The 21706-nt window shown below is 43.7% G+C and overlaps 1 long non-coding RNA gene across 26 annotated transcripts in view; it reads right to left on the reverse strand.

The window, feature by feature from the left end:
• LOC307181468 overlaps positions 1 to 21706 on the reverse strand; it is a 1676472-nt gene that overhangs the window by 128989 nt on the left and 1525777 nt on the right. The window lies entirely within an intron of this gene.

Consider the following 21706-nt stretch of genomic DNA (forward strand, 5'->3'; position numbering starts at 1 on the left):
CTTGGCCAAAAAGGGCGTATGCGTTTTTTCCTGAATATATTCAGGAAAAAACGCATACGCCCTTTTTGGCCAACCAAGCAAGCTTGCAAAGGAAATCTGCACTACAATGAAGTCTCACTTCCCCCCGGTCAAAAGGGCCATCTGAAAAAAGTGTAAAATCCAGAAAGGCAGGACAGGCCATGGAGAACTGGGAGCCTTGTTATGCTGAAGGGCGGGATGTAAATTGCCAACAACCACTCGGGAGAAGTGTATGGTGTTTCCTGAAACATCTAAAAAACAAAGCAACAGAACCTAGGGCACTTCCACTTATGGTCCTATAGCTTAGGGAAATTAAAATCAAAAAGACACAGCCACCCCAAAGTTTGGAACGGCTCTGTTTACAAGAACCTCGTTTACAGTACAAGTTCAACTTCACAGAAAGTGAAAAATGGATAAAGAACTTGTGGTACTTACGTACAATGCAGTATCACTCAGCAATGAAATCTATGTCATCAGGCCCGTAGCAGCATAATGAGTGGATTCTGGTACGATGATTCTAACTGAAATAAGTCACACAGAAAAAGAAACATCATAAGATATCAGTAATACACGGAATGTAAACTAGGCTACACAGGAACTGAATTACAGAACAGAACAGGGTCTCAAATTTAGAAAACCAACTTATGCTTGCTTAAGGGTAAAGGTGAGTTGGGGTGCTGCATAAAACCAGAGATTGAAATGAGCACAGATAAAGTTCCTTAAGTCAAATATGGAATAGACAAGAGCTACTCCTTGCTCAACGAAATGGACTCAACACCCCATATTAAACGCCTAAGAATGTTCCTGACTAGTAAGTATCTTAAAACCTATGGATTGCTATGTCTCCAAAAGAGAATCAAGCATGTGTACAGGGGCATAAACGCAGCAGTGATAGGATTGGAGAGGTTCGGTGCGCAAATGAAGACCCTTTGAAGTCATATTGCATGGTACCCATTCCACGGGTTTCAACTACCCAGGTTTAAGGTATTCTTCCTTCAGCTAAAACATGCATGTGGAACCTAGAGTATGATCAACCATGTGATCGGGAGACGTGTTCAAATATGTCTCAGTTTTCGTACCCTGGTACTCGGGTGCAACATTCCAGACGCTTTACTAACACTCTCCCGACTTGGAGAGTCAGTCCCTTTAACCTCCTGTTTGGCCCAGTTTGCAATTTCTGCGGAAGATGAACAGGAATAGCGAGAACCAATGAGAGACTAGCTGGAGGTGTCTGAACGGGCAAATTTAACTCTCATTTCCCACCAGGAAGAGGAAATAACCAAAGGCTCAGCGTGCCGTGCCGGAACCAGATTAGGGCCTGAAGCCATCCTGCGGTGTTGCGGCCAGGTCACAAGAAAGCGAGTTGAAGAAAGGAGCTCAGGGGCACTGTAATTCACAAACCTGCAGAGTTATAAATGACAGCTATCGTCCAAAAATAGACTGAAGTAAGGCTGCCAAGAGGACTTGAAAGCGGGGCAGAATTGCAGGAAACCGATTTCAGGAGGTAGACTGGAATTGCATTGAAAGCATAGGAAAAGAGGCAGAACGTCCACAATGATGCACTTGGCCAAAAAGGGCGTATGCGTTTTTTCCTGAATATATTCAGGAAAAAACGCATACGCCCTTTTTGGCCAACCAAGCAAGCTTGCAAAGGAAATCTGCACTACAATGAAGTCTCACTTCCCCCCGGTCAAAAGGGCCATCTGAAAAAAGTGTAAAATCCAGAAAGGCAGGACAGGCCATGGAGAACTGGGAGCCTTGTTATGCTGATGGGCGGGATGTAAATTGCCAACAACCACTCGGGAGAAGTGTATGGTGTTTCCTGAAACATCTAAAAAACAAAGCAACAGAACCTAGGGCACTTCCACTTATGGTCCTATAGCTTAGGGAATTTAAAATCTAAAAGACACAGCCACCCCAAATTTTGGGACGCCTCTGTTTACAAGAACCTCGTTTACAGTACAAGTTCAACATCGCAGAAAGTGAAAAATGGATAAAGAAGTTGTGGTATTTACTTACAAAGCAATATCACTCAGCAATGAAATCTGTGTCATCAGGCACTTAGCAGCACAATGAGTGGATTCAGGTATGATGATTCTAACTGAAGTAAGTCACACAGAAAAAGAAACATCATAAGATATCAGTAATACACGGAATGTAAACTTGGCTACACAGGAACTGAATTACAGAACAGAACAGGGTCTCAAATTTAGAAAACCAACTTATGCTTGCTTAAGGGTAAAGGTGAGTTGGGGTGCTGCATAAAACCAGAGATTGAAATGAGCACAGATAAAGTTCCTTAAGTCAAATATGGAATAGACAAGAGCTACTCCTTGCTCAACGAAATGGACTCAACACCGCATATTAAACGCCTAAGAATGTACCTGACTAGTAAGTATCTTAAAAACCTATGGATTGCTATGTCTCCGAAAGAGAATCAAGCATGTGTACAGGGGAATAAACGCAGCAGTGATAGGATTGGAGAGGTTCGGTGAGCAAATGAAGACCCTTTGAAGTCATATTGCATGGTACCCATTACACGGGTCTTAACTCTCCAGGTTTAAGGTATTCTTCCTTCAGCTAAAACATGCATGTGGAACCCAGAGTATGATCAACCATGTGATCGGGAGACGTGTTCAAATATGTCTCAGTTTTCGTACCCTGGTACTCGGGTGCAACATTCCAGACGCTTTACTAACACTCTCCCGACTTGGAGAGTCAGTCCCTTTAACCTCCTGTTTGGCCCAGTTTGCAATTTCTGCGGAAGATGAACAGGAATAGCGAGAACCAATGAGAGGCTAGCTGGAGGTGTCTGGACGGGCAAATTTCACTCTCATTTCCCACCAGGAAGAGGAATTAACCAAAGGCTCAGCGTGCCGTGCCGGAACCAGATTAGGTCCTGAAGCCATCCTGCGGTGTTGCGGCCAGGTCACAAGAAAGCGAGTTGAAGAAAGGAGCTCAGGGGCACTGTAATTCACAAACCTGCAGAGTTATAAATGACAGCTATCGTCCAAAAATAGACTGAAGTAAGGCTGCCAAGAGGACTTGAAATCGGGGCAGAATTGCAGGAAACCGATTTCAGGAGGTAGACTGGAATTGCATTGAAAGCATAGGAAAAGAGGCAGAACGTCCACAATGATGCACTTGGCCAAAAAGGGCGTATGCGTTTTTTCCTGAATATATTCAGGAAAAAACGCATACGCCCTTTTTGGCCAACCAAGCAAGCTTGCAAAGGAAATCTGCACTACAATGAAGTCTCACTTCCCCCCGGTCAAAAGGGCCATCTGAAAAAAGTGTAAAATCCAGAAAGGCAGGACAGGCCATGGAGAACTGGGAGCCTTGTTATGCTGATGGGCGGGATGTAAATTGCCAACAACCACTCGGGAGAAGTGTATGGTGTTTCCTGAAACATCTAAAAAACAAAGCAACAGAACCTAGGGCACTTCCACTTATGGTCCTATAGCTTAGGGAAATTAAATTCAAAAAGACACAGCCACCCCAAAGTTTGGAACGGCTCTGTTTACAAGAACCTCGTTTACAGTACAAGTTCAACATCGCAGAAAGTGAAAAATGGATAAAGAAGTTGTGGTACTTACGTACAATGCAGTATCACTCAGCAATGAAATCTATGTCATCAGGCCCGTAGCAGCATAATGAGTAGATTCAGGTACGATGATTCTAACTGAAGTAAGTCACACAGAAAAAGAAACATCATAAGATATCACTAATACACGGAATGTAAACTTGGCTACACAGGAACTGAATTACAGAACAGAAGAGGGTCTCAAATTTAGAAAACCAACTTATGCTTGCTTAAGGGGAAAGGTGAGTTGGGTTGCTGCATAAAACCAGAGATTGAAATGAGCACAGATAAAGTTCCTTAAGCCAAATATGGAATAGACAAGACCTACTCCTTGCTCAACGAAATGGACTCAACACCGCATATTAAACGCCTAAGAATGTACCTGACTAGTAAGTATCTTAAAACCTATGCATTGCTATGTCACCGAAAGAGAATCAAGCATGTGTACAGGGGCATAAACGCAGCAGTGATAGGATTGGAGAGGTTCGGTGAGCAAATGAAGACCCTTTGAAGTCATATTGCATGGTACCCATTCCACGGGTTTCAACTACCCAGGTTTTAGGTATTCTTCCTTCAGCTAAAACATGCATGTGGAACCCAAGTATAATCAACCATGTGAACGGGAGACGTGTTCAAATATGTCTCAGTTTTCCTCCCCTGGTACTCGGGTGCAACCTTCCAGACGCTTTACTAACAGTCTCCCCACTTGGAGAGTCAGCGCCTTTAACCTCCTGTTTGGCCCAGTTTGCAATTTCTGCGGAAGATGAACAGGAATAGCGAGAACCAATGAGAGGCTAGCTGGAGGTGTCTGGACGGGCAAATTTAACTCTCATTTCCCACCAGGAAGAGGAAATAACCAAAGGCTCAGCGTGCCGTACCGGAACCAGATTAGAGCCTGAAGCCATCCTGCGGTGTTGCGGCCAGCTCAAAAGAAAGCGAGTTGAAGAAAGGAGCTCAGGGGCACTGTAATTCACAAACCTGCAGAGTTATAAATGACAGCTATCGTCCAAAAATATACTGAAGTAAGGCTGCCAAGAGGACTTGAAAGCGGGGCAGAATTGCAGGAAACCGATTTCAGGAGGTAGACTGGAATTGCATTGAAAGCATAGGAAAAGAGGTAGAACGTCCACAATGATGCACTTGGCCAAAAAGGGCGTATGCGTTTTTTCCTGAATATATTCAGGAAAAAACGCATACGCCCTTTTGGGCCAACCAAGCAAGCTTGCAAAGGAAATCTGCACTACAATGAAGTCTCACTTCCCCCCGGTCAAAAGGGCCATCTGAAATAAGTGTAAAATCCAGAAAGGCAGGACAGGCCATGGAGAACTGGGAGCCTTGTTATGCTGATGGGCGGGATGTAAATTGCCAACAGACACTCGGGAGAAGTGTATGGTGTTTCCTGAAACATCTAAAAAACAAAGCAACAGAACCTAGGGCACTTCCACTTATGGTCCTATAGCTTAGGGAAATTAAAATCAAAAAGACACAGCCACCCCAAATTTTGGGACGCCTCTGTTTACAAGAACCTCGTTTACAGTACAAGTTCAACATCGCAGAAAGTGAAAAATGGATAAAGAAGTTGTGGTATTTACTTACAAAGCAATATCACTCAGCAATGAAATCTGTGTCATCAGGCACTTAGCAGCACAATGAGTGGATTCAGGTATGATGATTCTAACTGAAGTAAGTCACACAGAAAAAGAAACATCATAAGATATCAGTAATACACGGAATGTAAACTTGGCTACACAGGAACTGAATTACAGAACAGAACAGGGTCTCAAATTTAGAAAACCAACTTATGCTTGCTTAAGGGTAAAGGTGAGTTGGGGTGCTGCATAAAACCAGAGATTGAAATGAGCACAGATAAAGTTCCTTAAGTCAAATATGGAATAGACAAGAGCTACTCCTTGCTCAACGAAATGGACTCAACACCGCATATTAAACGCCTAAGAATGTACCTGACTAGTAAGTATCTTAAAACCTATGGATTGCTATGTCTCCGAAAGAGAATCAAGCATGTGTACAGGGGCATAAACGCAGCAGTGATAGGATTGGAGAGGTTCGGTGAGCAAATGAAGACCCTTTGAAGTCATATTGCATGGTACCCATTACACGGGTCTCAACTCTCCAGGTTTAAGGTATTCTTCCTTCAGCTAAAACATGCATGTGGAACCTAGAGTATGATCAACCATGTGATCGGGAGACGTGTTCAAATATGTCTCAGTTTTCGTACCCTGGTACTCGGGTGCAACATTCCAGACGCTTTACTAACACTCTCCCGACTTGGAGAGTCAGTCCCTTTAACCTCCTGTTTGGCCCAGTTTGCAATTTCTGCGGAAGATGAACAGGAATAGCGAGAACCAATGAGAGGCTAGCTGGAGGTGTCTGGACGGGCAAATTTAACTCTCATTTCCCACCAGGAAGAGGAATTAACCAAAGGCTCAGCGTGCCGTGCCGGAACCAGATTAGGGCCTGAAGCCATCCTGCGGTGTTGCGGCCATCTCAAAAGAAAGCGAGTTGAAGAAAGGAGCTCAGGGGCACTGTAATTCACAAACCTGCAGAGTTATAAATGACAGCTATCGTCCAAAAATAGACTGAAGTAAGGCTGCCAAGAGGACTTGAAAGCGGGGCAGAATTGCAGGAAACCTATTTCAGGAGGTAGACTGGAATTGCATTGAAAGCATAGGAAAAGAGGCAGAACGTCCACAATGATGCACTTGGCCAAAAAGGGCGTATGCGTTTTTTCCTGAATATATTCAGGAAAAAACGCATACGCCCTTTTTGGCCAACCAAGCAAGCTTGCAAAGGAAATCTGCACTACAATGAAGTCTCACTTCCCCCCGGTCAAAAGGGCCATCTGAAAAAAGTGTAAAATCCAGAAAGGCAGGACAGGCCATGGAGAACTGGGAGCCTTGTTATGCTGAAGGGCGGGATGTAAATTGCCAACAACCACTCGGGAGAAGTGTATGGTGTTTCCTGAAACATCTAAAAAACAAAGCAACAGAACCTAGGGCACTTCCACTTATGGTCCTATAGCTTAGGGAAATTAAAATCAAAAAGACACAGCCACCCCAAAGTTTGGAACGGCTCTGTTTACAAGAACCTCGTTTACAGTACAAGTTCAACTTCGCAGAAAGTGAAAAATGGATAAAGAACTTGTGGTACTTACGTACAATGCAGTATCACTCAGCAATGAAATCTATGTCATCAGGCCCGTAGCAGCATAATGAGTGGATTCTGGTACGATGATTCTAACTGAAATAAGTCACACAGAAAAAGAAACATCATAAGATATCAGTAATACACGGAATGTAAACTAGGCTACACAGGAACTGAATTACAGAACAGAACAGGGTCTCAAATTTAGAAAACCAACTTATGCTTGCTTAAGGGTAAAGGTGAGTTGGGGTGCTGCATAAAACCAGAGATTGAAATGAGCACAGATAAAGTTCCTTAAGTCAAATATGGAATAGACAAGAGCTACTCCTTGCTCAACGAAATGGACTCAACACCCCATATTAAACGCCTAAGAATGTTCCTGACTAGTAAGTATCTTAAAACCTATGGATTGCTATGTCTCCAAAAGAGAATCAAGCATGTGTACAGGGGCATAAACGCAGCAGTGATAGGATTGGAGAGGTTCGGTGCGCAAATGAAGACCCTTTGAAGTCATATTGCATGGTACCCATTCCACGGGTTTCAACTACCCAGGTTTAAGGTATTCTTCCTTCAGCTAAAACATGCATGTGGAACCTAGAGTATGATCAACCATGTGATCGGGAGACGTGTTCAAATATGTCTCAGTTTTCGTACCCTGGTACTCGGGTGCAACATTCCAGACGCTTTACTAACACTCTCCCGACTTGGAGAGTCAGTCCCTTTAACCTCCTGTTTGGCCCAGTTTGCAATTTCTGCGGAAGATGAACAGGAATAGCGAGAACCAATGAGAGACTAGCTGGAGGTGTCTGAACGGGCAAATTTAACTCTCATTTCCCACCAGGAAGAGGAAATAACCAAAGGCTCAGCGTGCCGTGCCGGAACCAGATTAGGGCCTGAAGCCATCCTGCGGTGTTGCGGCCAGGTCACAAGAAAGCGAGTTGAAGAAAGGAGCTCAGGGGCACTGTAATTCACAAACCTGCAGAGTTATAAATGACAGCTATCGTCCAAAAATAGACTGAAGTAAGGCTGCCAAGAGGACTTGAAAGCGGGGCAGAATTGCAGGAAACCGATTTCAGGAGGTAGACTGGAATTGCATTGAAAGCATAGGAAAAGAGGCAGAACGTCCACAATGATGCACTTGGCCAAAAAGGGCGTATGCGTTTTTTCCTGAATATATTCAGGAAAAAACGCATACGCCCTTTTTGGCCAACCAAGCAAGCTTGCAAAGGAAATCTGCACTACAATGAAGTCTCACTTCCCCCCGGTCAAAAGGGCCATCTGAAAAAAGTGTAAAATCCAGAAAGGCAGGACAGGCCATGGAGAACTGGGAGCCTTGTTATGCTGATGGGCGGGATGTAAATTGCCAACAACCACTCGGGAGAAGTGTATGGTGTTTCCTGAAACATCTAAAAAACAAAGCAACAGAACCTAGGGCACTTCCACTTATGGTCCTATAGCTTAGGGAAATTAAAATCAAAAAGACACAGCCACCCCAAATTTTGGGACGCCTCTGTTTACAAGAACCTCGTTTACAGTACAAGTTCAACATCGCAGAAAGTGAAAAATGGATAAAGAAGTTGTGGTATTTACTTACAAAGCAATATCACTCAGCAATGAAATCTGTGTCATCAGGCACTTAGCAGCACAATGAGTGGATTCAGGTATGATGATTCTAACTGAAGTAAGTCACACAGAAAAAGAAACATCATAAGATATCAGTAATACACGGAATGTAAACTTGGCTACACAGGAACTGAACTACAGAACAGAACAGGGTCTCAAATTTAGAAAACCAACTTATGCTTGCTTAAGGGTAAAGGTGAGTTGGGGTGCTGCATAAAACCAGAGATTGAAATGAGCACAGATAAAGTTCCTTAAGTCAAATATGGAATAGACAAGAGATACTCCTTGCTCAACGAAATGGACTCAACACCGCATATTAAACGCCTAAGAATGTACCTGACTAGTAAGTATCTTAAAAACCTATGGATTGCTATGTCTCCGAAAGAGAATCAAGCATGTGTACAGGGGAATAAACGCAGCAGTGATAGGATTGGAGAGGTTCGGTGAGCAAATGAAGACCCTTTGAAGTCATATTGCATGGTACCCATTACACGGGTCTTAACTCTCCAGGTTTAAGGTATTCTTCCTTCAGCTAAAACATGCATGTGGAACCCAAGTATGATCAACCATGTGAACGGGAGACGTGTTCAAATATGTCTCAGTTTTCCTCCCCTGGTACTCGGGTGCAACATTCCAGACGCTTTACTAACACTCTCCCCACTTGGAGAGTCAGCGTCTTTAACCTCCTGTTTGGCCCAGTTTGCAATTTCTGCGGAAGATGAACAGGAATAGCGAGAACCAATGAGAGACTAGCTGGAGGTGTCTGAACGGGCAAATTTAACTCTCATTTCCCACCAGGAAGAGGAAATAACCAAAGGCTCAGCATGCCGTGCCGGAACCAGATTAGGGCCTGAAGCCATCCTGCGGTGTTGCGGCCAGGTCACAAGAAAGCGAGTTGAAGAAAGGAGCTCAGGGGCACTGTAATTCACAAACCTGCAGAGTTATAAATGACAGCTATCGTCCAAAAATAGACTGAAGTAAGGCTGCCAAGAGGACTTGAAAGCGGGGCAGAATTGCAGGAAACCTATTTCAGGAGGTAGACTGGAATTGCATTGAAAGCATAGGAAAAGAGGCAGAACGTCCACAATGATGCACTTGGCCAAAAAGGGCGTATGCGTTTTTTCCTGAATATATTCAGGAAAAAACGCATACGCCCTTTTTGGCCAACCAAGCAAGCTTGCAAAGGAAATCTGCACTACAATGAAGTCTCACTTCCCCCCGGTCAAAAGGGCCATCTGAAAAAAGTGTAAAATCCAGAAAGGCAGGACAGGCCATGGAGAACTGGGAGCCTTGTTATGCTGATAGGCGGGATGTAAATTGCCAACAACCACTCGGGAGAAGTGTATGGTGTTTCCTGAAACATCTAAAAAACAAAGCAACAGAACCTAGGGCACTTCCACTTATGGTCCTATAGCTTAGGGAAATTAAAATCAAAAAGACACAGCCACCCCAAAGTTTGGAACGGCTCTGTTTACAAGAACCTCGTTTACAGTACAAGTTCAACATCGCAGAAAGTGAAAAATGGATAAAGAAGTTGTGGTATTTACTTACAAAGCAATATCACTCAGCAATGAAATCTGTGTCATCAGGCCCTTAGCAGCACAATGAGTGGATTCAGGTATGATGATTCTAACTGAAATAAGTCACACAGAAAAAGAAACATCATAAGATATCAGTAATACACGGAATGTAAACTTGGCTACACAGGAACTGAATTACAGAACAGAAGAGGGTCTCAAATTTAGAAAACCAACTTATGCTTGCTTAAGGGTAAAGGTGAGTTGGGGTGCTGCATAAAACCAGAGATTGAAATGAGCACAGATAAAGTTCCTTAAGCCAAATATGGAATAGACAAGAGCTACTCCTTGCTCAACGAAATGGACTCAACACCGCATATTAAACGCCTAAGAATGTACCTGTCTAGTAAGTATCTTAAAACCTATGGATTGCTATGTGTCCGAAAGAGAATCAAGCATGTGTACAGGGGCATAAACGCAGCAGTGATAGGATTGGAGAGGTTCGGTGAGCAAATGAAGACCCTTTGAAGTCATATTGCATGGTACCCATTACACGGGTCTTAACTCTCCAGGTTTAAGGTATTCTTCCTTCAGCTAAAACATGCATGTGGAACCCAAGTATGATCAACCATGTGAACGGGAGTCGTGTTCAAATATGTCTCAGTTTTCCTCCCCTGGTACTCGGGTGCAACATTCCAGACGCTTTACTAACACTCTCCCCACTTGGAGAGTCAGCGCCTTTAACCTCCTGTTTGGCCCAGTTTGCAATTTCTGCGGAAGATGAACAGGAATAGCGAGAACCAAAGAGAGACTAGCTGGAGGTGTCTGGACGGGCAAATTTAACTCTCATTTCCCACCAGGAAAAGGAAATAACCAAAGGCTCAGCGTGCCGTGCCGGAACCAGATTAGGGCCTGAAGCCATCCTGCGGTGTTGCGGCCAGGTCACAAGAAAGTGAGTTGAAGAAAGGAGCTCAGGGGCACTGTAATTCACAAACCTGCAGAGTTATAAATGACAGCTATCGTCCAAAAATAGACTGAAGTAAGGCTGCCAAGAGGACTTGAAAGCGGGGCAGAATTGCAGGAAACCGATTTCAGGAGGTAGACTGGAATTGCCTTGAAAGCATAGGAAAAGAGGCAGAACGTCCACAATGATGCACTTGGCCAAAAAGGGCGTATGCGTTTTTTCCTGAATATATTCAGGAAAAAACGCATACGCCCTTTTTGGCCAACCAAGCAAGCTTGCAAAGGAAATCTGCACTACAATGAAGTCTCACTTCCCCCCGGTCAAAAGGGCCATCTGAAAAAAGTGTAAAATCCAGAAAGGCAGGACAGGCCATGGAGAACTGGGAGCCTTGTTATGCTGATGGGCGGGATGTAAATTGCCAACAACCACTCGGGAGAAGTGTATGGTGTTTCCTGAAACATCTAAAAAACAAAGCAACAGAACCTAGGGCACTTCCACTTATGGTCCTATAGCTTAGGGAAATTAAAATCAAAAAGACACAGCCACCCCAAATTTTGGGACGCCTCTGTTTACAAGAACCTCGTTTACAGTACAAGTTCAACATCGCAGAAAGTGAAAAATGGATAAAGAAGTTGTGGTATTTACTTACAAAGCAATATCACTCAGCAATGAAATCTGTGTCATCAGGCACTTAGCAGCACAATGAGTGGATTCAGGTATGATGATTCTAACTGAAGTAAGTCACACAGAAAAAGAAACATCATAAGATATCAGTAATACACGGAATGTAAACTTGGCTACACAGGAACTGAATTACAGAACAGAACAGGGTCTCAAATTTAGAAAACCAACTTATGCTTGCTTAAGGGTAAAGGTGAGTTGGGGTGCTGCATAAAACCAGAGATTGAAATGAGCACAGATAAAGTTCCTTAAGTCAAATATGGAATAGACAAGAGCTACTCCTTGCTCAACGAAATGGACTCAACACCGCATATTAAACGCCTAAGAATGTACCTGACTAGTAAGTATCTTAAAAACCTATGGATTGCTATGTCTCCGAAAGAGAATCAAGCATGTGTACAGGGGCATAAACGCAGCAGTGATAGGATTGGAGAGGTTCGGTGAGCAAATGAAGACCCTTTGAAGTCATATTGCATGGTACCCATTCCACGGGTTTCAACTACCCAGGTTTTAGGTATTCTTCCTTCAGCTAAAACATGCATGTGGAACCCAAGTATAATCAACCATGTGAACGGGAGACGTGTTCAAATATGTCTCAGTTTTCCTCCCCTGGTACTCGGGTGCAACCTTCCAGACGCTTTACTAACAGTCTCCCCACTTGGAGAGTCAGCGCCTTTAACCTCCTGTTTGGCCCAGTTTGCAATTTCTGCGGAAGATGAACAGGAATAGCGAGAACCAATGAGAGGCTAGCTGGAGGTGTCTGGACGGGCAAATTTAACTCTCATTTCCCACCAGGAAGAGGAAATAACCAAAGGCTCAGCGTGCCGTACCGGAACCAGATTAGAGCCTGAAGCCATCCTACGGTGTTGCGGCCAGCTCAAAAGAAAGCGAGTTGAAGAAAGGAGCTCAGGGGCACTGTAATTCACAAACCTGCAGAGTTATAAATGACAGCTATCGTCCAAAAATATACTGAAGTAAGGCTGCCAAGAGGACTTGAAAGCGGGGCAGAATTGCAGGAAACCGATTTCAGGAGGTAGACTGGAATTGCATTGAAAGCATAGGAAAAGAGGTAGAACGTCCACAATGATGCACTTGGCCAAAAAGGGCGTATGCGTTTTTTCCTGAATATATTCAGGAAAAAACGCATACGCCCTTTTGGGCCAACCAAGCAAGCTTGCAAAGGAAATCTGCACTACAATGAAGTCTCACTTCCCCCCGGTCAAAAGGGCCATCTGAAATAAGTGTAAAATCCAGAAAGGCAGGACAGGCCATGGAGAACTGGGAGCCTTGTTATGCTGATGGGCGGGATGTAAATTGCCAACAGACACTCGGGAGAAGTGTATGGTGTTTCCTGAAACATCTAAAAAACAAAGCAACAGAACCTAGGGCACTTCCACTTATGGTCCTATAGCTTAGGGAAATTAAAATCAAAAAGACACAGCCACCCCAAATTTTGGGACGCCTCTGTTTACAAGAACCTCGTTTACAGTACAAGTTCAACATCGCAGAAAGTGAAAAATGGATAAAGAAGTTGTGGTATTTACTTACAAAGCAATATCACTCAGCAATGAAATCTGTGTCATCAGGCACTTAGCAGCACAATGAGTGGATTCAGGTATGATGATTCTAACTGAAGTAAGTCACACAGAAAAAGAAACATCATAAGATATCAGTAATACACGGAATGTAAACTTGGCTACACAGGAACTGAATTACAGAACAGAAGAGGGTCTCAAATTTAGAAAACCAACTTATGCTTGCTTAAGGGTAAAGGTGAGTTGGGGTGCTGCATAAAACCAGAGATTGAAATGAGCACAGATAAAGTTCCTTAAGTCAAATATGGAATAGACAAGAGCTACTCCTTGCTCAACGAAATGGACTCAACACCGCATATTAAACGCCTAAGAATGTACCTGACTAGTAAGTATCTTAAAACCTATGGATTGCTATGTCTCCGAAAGAGAATCAAGCATGTGTACAGGGGCATAAACGCAGCAGTGATAGGATTGGAGAGGTTCGGTGAGCAAATGAAGACCCTTTGAAGTCATATTGCATGGTACCCATTACACGGGTCTCAACTCTCCAGGTTTAAGGTATTCTTCCTTCAGCTAAAACATGCATGTGGAACCTAGAGTATGATCAACCATGTGATCGGGAGACGTGTTCAAATATGTCTCAGTTTTCGTACCCTGGTACTCGGGTGCAACATTCCAGACGCTTTACTAACACTCTCCCGACTTGGAGAGTCAGTCCCTTTAACCTCCTGTTTGGCCCAGTTTGCAATTTCTGCGGAAGATGAACAGGAATAGCGAGAACCAATGAGAGGCTAGCTGGAGGTGTCTGCACGGGCAAATTTAACTCTCATTTCCCACCAGGAAGAGGAATTAACCAAAGGCTCAGCCTGCCGTGCCGGAACCAGATTAGGGCCTGAAGCCATCCTGCGGTGTTGCGGCCATCTCAAAAGAAAGCGAGTTGAAGAAAGGAGCTCAGGGGCACTGTAATTCACAAACCTGCAGAGTTATAAATGACAGCTATCGTCCAAAAATAGACTGAAGTAAGGCTGCCAAGACGACTTGAAAGCGGGGCAGAATTGCAGGAAACCTATTTCAGGAGGTAGACTGGAATTGCATTGAAAGCATAGGAAAAGAGGCAGAACGTCCACAATGATGCACTTGGCCAAAAAGGGCGTATGCGTTTTTTCCTGAATATATTCAGGAAAAAACGCATACGCCCTTTTTGGCCAACCAAGCAAGCTTGCAAAGGAAATCTGCACTACAATGAAGTCTCACTTCCCCCCGGTCAAAAGGGCCATCTGAAAAAAGTGTAAAATCCAGAAAGGCAGGACAGGCCATGGAGAACTGGGAGCCTTGTTATGCTGAAGGGCGGGATGTAAATTGCCAACAACCACTCGGGAGAAGTGTATGGTGTTTCCTGAAACATCTAAAAAACAAAGCAACAGAACCTAGGGCACTTCCACTTATGGTCCTATAGCTTAGGGAAATTAAAATCAAAAAGACACAGCCACCCCAAAGTTTGGAACGGCTCTGTTTACAAGAACCTCGTTTACAGTACAAGTTCAACTTCGCAGAAAGTGAAAAATGGATAAAGAACTTGTGGTACTTACGTACAATGCAGTATCACTCAGCAATGAAATCTATGTCATCAGGCCCGTAGCAGCATAATGAGTGGATTCTGGTACGATGATTCTAACTGAAATAAGTCACACAGAAAAAGAAACATCATAAGATATCAGTAATACACGGAATGTAAACTAGGCTACACAGGAACTGAATTACAGAACAGAAGAGGGTCTCAAATTTAGAAAACCAACTTATGCTTGCTTAAGGGTAAAGGTGAGTTGGGGTGCTGCATAAAACCAGAGATTGAAATGAGCACAGATAAAGTTCCTTAAGTCAAATATGGAATAGACAAGAGCTACTCCTTGCTCAACGAAATGGACTCAACACCCCATATTAAACGCCTAAGAATGTTCCTGACTAGTAAGTATCTTAAAACCTATGGATTGCTATGTCTCCAAAAGAGAATCAAGCATGTGTACAGGGGCATAAACGCAGCAGTGATAGGATTGGAGAGGTTCGGTGCGCAAATGAAGACCCTTTGAAGTCATATTGCATGGTACCCATTCCACGGGTTTCAACTACCCAGGTTTAAGGTATTCTTCCTTCAGCTAAAACATGCATGTGGAACCTAGAGTATGATCAACCATGTGATCGGGAGACGTGTTCAAATATGTCTCAGTTTTCGTACCCTGGTACTCGGGTGCAACATTCCAGACGCTTTACTAACACTCTCCCGACTTGGAGAGTCAGTCCCTTTAACCTCCTGTTTGGCCCAGTTTGCAATTTCTGCGGAAGATGAACAGGAATAGCGAGAACCAATGAGAGACTAGCTGGAGGTGTCTGAAGGGGCAAATTTAACTCTCATTTCCCACCAGGAAGAGGAAATAACCAAAGGCTCAGCGTGCCGTGCCGGAACCAGATTAGGGCCTGAAGCCATCCTGCGGTGTTGCGGCCAGGTCACAAGAAAGCGAGTTGAAGAAAGGAGCTCAGGGGCACTGTAATTCACAAACCTGCAGAGTTATAAATGACAGCTATCGTCCAAAAATAGACTGAAGTAAGGCTGCCAAGAGGACTTGAAAGCGGGGCAGAATTGCAGGAAACCGATTTCAGGAGGTAGACTGGAATTGCATTGAAAGCATAGGAAAAGAGGCAGAACGTCCACAATGATGCACTTGGCCAAAAAGGGCGTATGCGTTTTTTCCTGAATATATTCAGGAAAAAACGCATACGCCCTTTTTGGCCAACCAAGCAAGCTTGCAAAGGAAATCTGCACTACAATGAAGTCTCACTTCCCCCCGGTCAAAAGGGCCATCTGAAAAAAGTGTAAAATCCAGAAAGGCAGGACAGGCCATGGAGAACTGGGAGCCTTGTTATGCTGATGGGCGGGATGTAAATTGCCAACAACCACTCGGGAGAAGTGTATGGTGTTTCCTGAAACATCTAAAAAACAAAGCAACAGAACCTAGGGCACTTCCACTTATGGTCCTATAGCTTAGGGAAATTAAAATCAAAAAGACACAGCCACCCCAAATTTTGGGACGCCTCTGTTTACAAGAACCTCGTTTACAGTACAAGTTCAACATCGCAGAAAGTGAAAAATGGATAAAGAAGTTGTGGTATTTACTTACAAAGCAATATCACTCAGCAATGAAATCTGTGTCATCAGGCACTTAGCAGCACAATGAGTGGATTCAGGTATGATGATTCTAACTGAAGTAAGTCACACAGAAAAAGAAACATCATAAGATATCAGTAATACACGGAATGTAAACTTGGCTACACAGGAACTGAACTACAGAACAGAACAGGGTCTCAAATTTAGAAAACCAACTTATGCTTGCTTAAGGGTAAAGGTGAGTTGGGGTGCTGCATAAAACCAGAGATTGAAATGAGCACAGATAAAGTTCCTTAAGTCAAATATGGAATAGACAAGAGATACTCCTTGCTCAACGAAATGGACTCAACACCGCATATTAAACGCCTAAGAATGTACCTGACTAGTAAGTATCTTAAAAACCTATGGATTGCTATGTCTCCGAAAGAGAATCAAGCATGTGTACAGGGGAATAAACGCAGCAGTGATAGGATTGGAGAGGTTCGGTGAGCAAATGAAGACCCTTTGAGGTCATATTGCATGGTACCCATTACACGGGTCTTAACTCTCCAGGTTTAAGGTATTCTTCCTTCAGCTAAAACATGCATGTGGAACCCAAGTATGATCAACCATGTGAACGGGAGACGTGTTCAAATATGTCTCAGTTTTCCTCCCCTGGTACTCGGGTGCAACATTCCAGACGCTTTACTAACACTCTCCCCACTTGGAGAGTCAGCGTCTTTAACCTCCTGTTTGGCCCAGTTTGCAATTTCTGCGGAAGATGAACAGGAATAGCGAGAACCAATGAGAGACTAGCTGGAGGTGTCTGAACGGGCAAATTTAACTCTCATTTCCCACCAGGAAGAGGAAATAACCAAAGGCTCAGCATGCCGTGCCGGAACCAGATTAGGGCCTGAAGCCATCCTGCGGTGTTGCGGCCAGGTCACAAGAAAGCGAGTTGAAGAAAGGAGCTCAGGGGCACTGTAATTCACAAACCTGCAGAGTTATAAATGACAGCTATCGTCCAAAAATAGACTGAAGTAAGGCTGCCAAGAGGACTTGAAAGCGGGGCAGAATTGCAGGAAACCGATTTCAGGAGGTAGACTGGAATTGCATTGAAAGCATAGGAAAAGAGGCAGAACATCCACAATGATGCACTTGGCCAAAAAGGGCGTATGCGTTTTTTCCTGAATATATTCAGGAAAAAACGCATACGCCCTTTTTGGCCAACCAAGCAAGCTTGCAAAGGAAATCTGCACTACAATGAAGTCTCACTTCCCCCCGGTCAAAAGGGCCATCTGAAAAAAGTGTAAAATCCAGAAAGGCAGGACAGGCCATGGAGAACTGGGAGCCTTGTTATGCTGATGGGCGGGATGTAAATTGCCAACAACCACTCGGGAGAAGTGTATGGTGTTTCCTGAAACATCTAAAAAACAAAGCAACAGAACCTAGGGCACTTCCACTTATGGTCCTATAGCTTAGGGAAATTAAAATCAAAAAGACACAGCCACCCCAAAGTTTGGAACGGCTCTGTTTACAAGAACCTCGTTTACAGTACAAGTTCAACATCGCAGAAAGTGAAAAATGGATAAAGAAGTTGTGGTATTTACTTACAAAGCAATATCACTCAGCAATGAAATCTGTGTCATCAGGCCCTTAGCAGCACAATGAGTGGATTCAGGTATGATGATTCTAACTGAAATAAGTCACACAGAAAAAGAAACATCATAAGATATCAGTAATACACGGAATGTAAACTTGGCTACACAGGAACTGAATTACAGAACAGAAGAGGGTCTCAAATTTAGAAAACCAACTTATGCTTGCTTAAGGGTAAAGGTGAGTTGGGGTGCTGCATAAAACCAGAGATTGAAATGAGCACAGATAAAGTTCCTTAAGCCAAATATGGAATAGACAAGAGCTACTCCTTGCTCAACAAAATGGACTCAACACCGCATATTAAACGCCTAAGAATGTACCTGTCTAGTAAGTATCTTAAAACCTATGGATTGCTATGTGTCCGAAAGAGAATCAAGCATGTGTACAGGGGCATAAACGCAGCAGTGATAGGATTGGAGAGGTTCGTGAGCAAATGAAGACCCTTTGAAGTCATATTGCATGGTACCCATTCCACGGGTTTCAACTACCCAGGTTTTAGGTATTCTTCCTTCAGCTAAAACATGCATGTGGAACCCAAGTATAATCAACCATGTGAACGGGAGACGTGTTCAAATATGTCTCAGTTTTCCTCCCCTGGTACTCGGGTGCAACCTTCCAGACGCTTTACTAACAGTCTCCCCACTTGGAGAGTCAGCGCCTTTAACCTCCTGTTTGGCCCAGTTTGCAATTTCTGCGGAAGATGAACAGGAATAGCGAGAACCAATGAGAGGCTAGCTGGAGGTGTCTGGACGGGCAAATTTAACTCTCATTTCCCACCAGGAAGAGGAAATAACCAAAGGCTCAGCGTGCCGTACCGGAACCAGATTAGAGCCTGAAGCCATCCTGCGGTGTTGCGGCCAGCTCAAAAGAAAGCGAGTTGAACAAAGGAGCTCAGGGGCACTGTAATTCACAAACCTGCAGAGTTATAAATGACAGCTATCGTCCAAAAATATACTGAAGTAAGGCTGCCAAGAGGACTTGAAAGCGGGGCAGAATTGCAGGAAACCGATTTCAGGAGGTAGACTGGAATTGCATTGAAAGCATAGGAAAAGAGGCAGAACGTCCACAATGATGCACTTGGCCAAAAAGGGCGTATGCGTTTTTTCCTGAATATATTCAGGAAAAAACGCATACGCCCTTTTGGGCCAACCAAGCAAGCTTGCAAAGGAAATCTGCACTACAATGAAGTCTCACTTCCCCCCGGTCAAAAGGGCCATCTGAAATAAGTGTAAAATCCAGAAAGGCAGGACAGGCCATGGAGAACTGGGAGCCTTGTTATGCTGATGGGCGGGATGTAAATTGCCAACAGACACTCGGGAGAAGTGTATGGTGTTTCCTGAAACATCTAAAAAACAAAGCAACAGAACCTAGGGCACTTCCACTTATGGTCCTATAGCTTAGGGAAATTAAAATCAAAAAGACACAGCAACCCCAAATTTTGGGACGCCTCTGTTTACAAGAACCTCGTTTACAGTACAAGTTCAACATCGCAGAAAGTGAAAAATGGATAAAGAAGTTGTGGTATTTACTTACAAAGCAATATCACTCAGCAATGAAATCTGTGTCATCAGGCACTTAGCAGCACAATGAGTGGATTCAGGTATGATGATTCTAACTGAAGTAAGTCACACAGAAAAAGAAACATCATAAGATATCAGTAATACACGGAATGTAAACTTGGCTACACAGGAACTGAATTACAGAACAGAACAGGGTCTCAAATTTAGAAAACCAACTTATGCTTGCTTAAGGGTAAAGGTGAGTTGGGGTGCTGCATAAAACCAGAGATTGAAATGAGCACAGATAAAGTTCCTTAAGTCAAATATGGAATAGACAAGAGCTACTCCTTGCTCAACGAAATGGACTCAACACCGCATATTAAACGCCTAAGAATGTACCTGACTAGTAAGTATCTTAAAAACCTATGGATTGCTATGTCTCCGAAAGAGAATCAAGCATGTGTACAGGGGCATAAACGCAGCAGTGATAGGATTGGAGAGGTTCGGTGAGCAAATGAAGACCCTTTGAAGTCATATTGCATGGTACCCATTACACGGGTCTTAACTCTCCAGGTTTAAGGTATTCTTCCTTCAGCTAAAACATGCATGTGGAACCCAAGTATGATCAACCATGTGAACGGGAGTCGTGTTCAAATATGTCTCAGTTTTCCTCCCCTGGTACTCGGGTGCAACATTCCAGACGCTTTACTAACACTCTCCCCACTTGGAGAGTCAGCGCCTTTAACCTCCTGTTTGGCCCAGTTTGCAATTTCTGCGGAAGATGAACAGGAATAGCGAGAACCAAAGAGAGACTAGCTGGAGGTGTCTGGACGGGCAAATTTAACTCTCATTTCCCACCAGGAAAAGGAAATAACCAAAGGCTCAGCGTGCCGTGCCGGAACCAGATTAGGGCCTGAAGCCATCCTGCGGTGTTGCGGCCAGGTCACAAGAAAGTGAGTTGAAGAAAGGAGCTCAGGGGCACTGTAATTCACAAACCTGCAGAGTTATAAATGACAGCTATCGTCCAAAAATAGACTGAAGTAAGGCTGCCAAGAGGACTTGAAAGCGGGGCAGAATTGCAGGAAACCGATTTCAGGAGGTAGACTGGAATTGCCTTGAAAGCATAGGAAAAGAGGCAGAACGTCCACAATGATGCACTTGGCCAAAAAGGGCGTATGCGTTTTTTCCTGAATATATTCAGGAAAAAACGCATACGCCCTTTTTGGCCAACCAAGCAAGCTTGCAAAGGAAATCTGCACTACAATGAAGTCTCACTTCCCCCCGGTCAAAAGGGCCATCTGAAAAAAGTGTAAAATCCAGAAAGGCAGGACAGGCCATGGAGAACTGGGAGCCTTGTTATGCTGATGGGCGGGATGTAAATTGCCAACAACCACTCGGGAGAAGTGTATGGTGTTTCCTGAAACATCTAAAAAACAAAGCAACAGAACCTAGGGCACTTCCACTTATGGTCCTATAGCTTAGGGAAATTAAAATCAAAAAGACACAGCCACCCCAAATTTTGGGACGCCTCTGTTTACAAGAACCTCGTTTACAGTACAAGTTCAACATCGCAGAAAGTGAAAAATGGATAAAGAAGTTGTGGTATTTACTTACAAAGCAATATCACTCAGCAATGAAATCTGTGTCATCAGGCACTTAGCAGCACAATGAGTGGATTCAGGTATGATGATTCTAACTGAAGTAAGTCACACAGAAAAAGAAACATCATAAGATATCAGTAATACACGGAATGTAAACTTGGCTACACAGGAACTGAATTACAGAACAGAACAGGGTCTCAAATTTAGAAAACCAACTTATGCTTGCTTAAGGGTAAAGGTGAGTTGGGGTGCTGCATAAAACCAGAGATTGAAATGAGCACAGATAAAGTTCCTTAAGTCAAATATGGAATAGACAAGAGCTACTCCTTGCTCAACGAAATGGACTCAACACCGCATATTAAACGCCTAAGAATGTACCTGACTAGTAAGTATCTTAAAAACCTATGGATTGCTATGTCTCCGAAAGAGAATCAAGCATGTGTACAGGGGCATAAACGCAGCAGTGATAGGATTGGAGAGGTTCGGTGAGCAAATGAAGAACCTTTGAAGTCATATTGCATGGTACCCATTACACGGGTCTTAAATCTCCAGGTTTAAGGTATTCTTCCTTCAGCTAAAACATGCATGTGGAACCCAAGTATGATCAACCATGTGAACGGGAGTCGTGTTCAAATATGTCTCAGTTTTCCTCCCCTGGTACTCGGGTGCAACATTCCAGACGCTTTACTAACACTCTCCCCACTTGGAGAGTCAGCGCCTTTAAC

The sequence above is a fragment of the Stenella coeruleoalba genome (genome assembly GCF_951394435.1).
Source record: "Stenella coeruleoalba genome assembly, contig: scaffold_28, whole genome shotgun sequence".
Taxonomy (NCBI): Eukaryota; Metazoa; Chordata; class Mammalia; order Artiodactyla; family Delphinidae; genus Stenella; species Stenella coeruleoalba.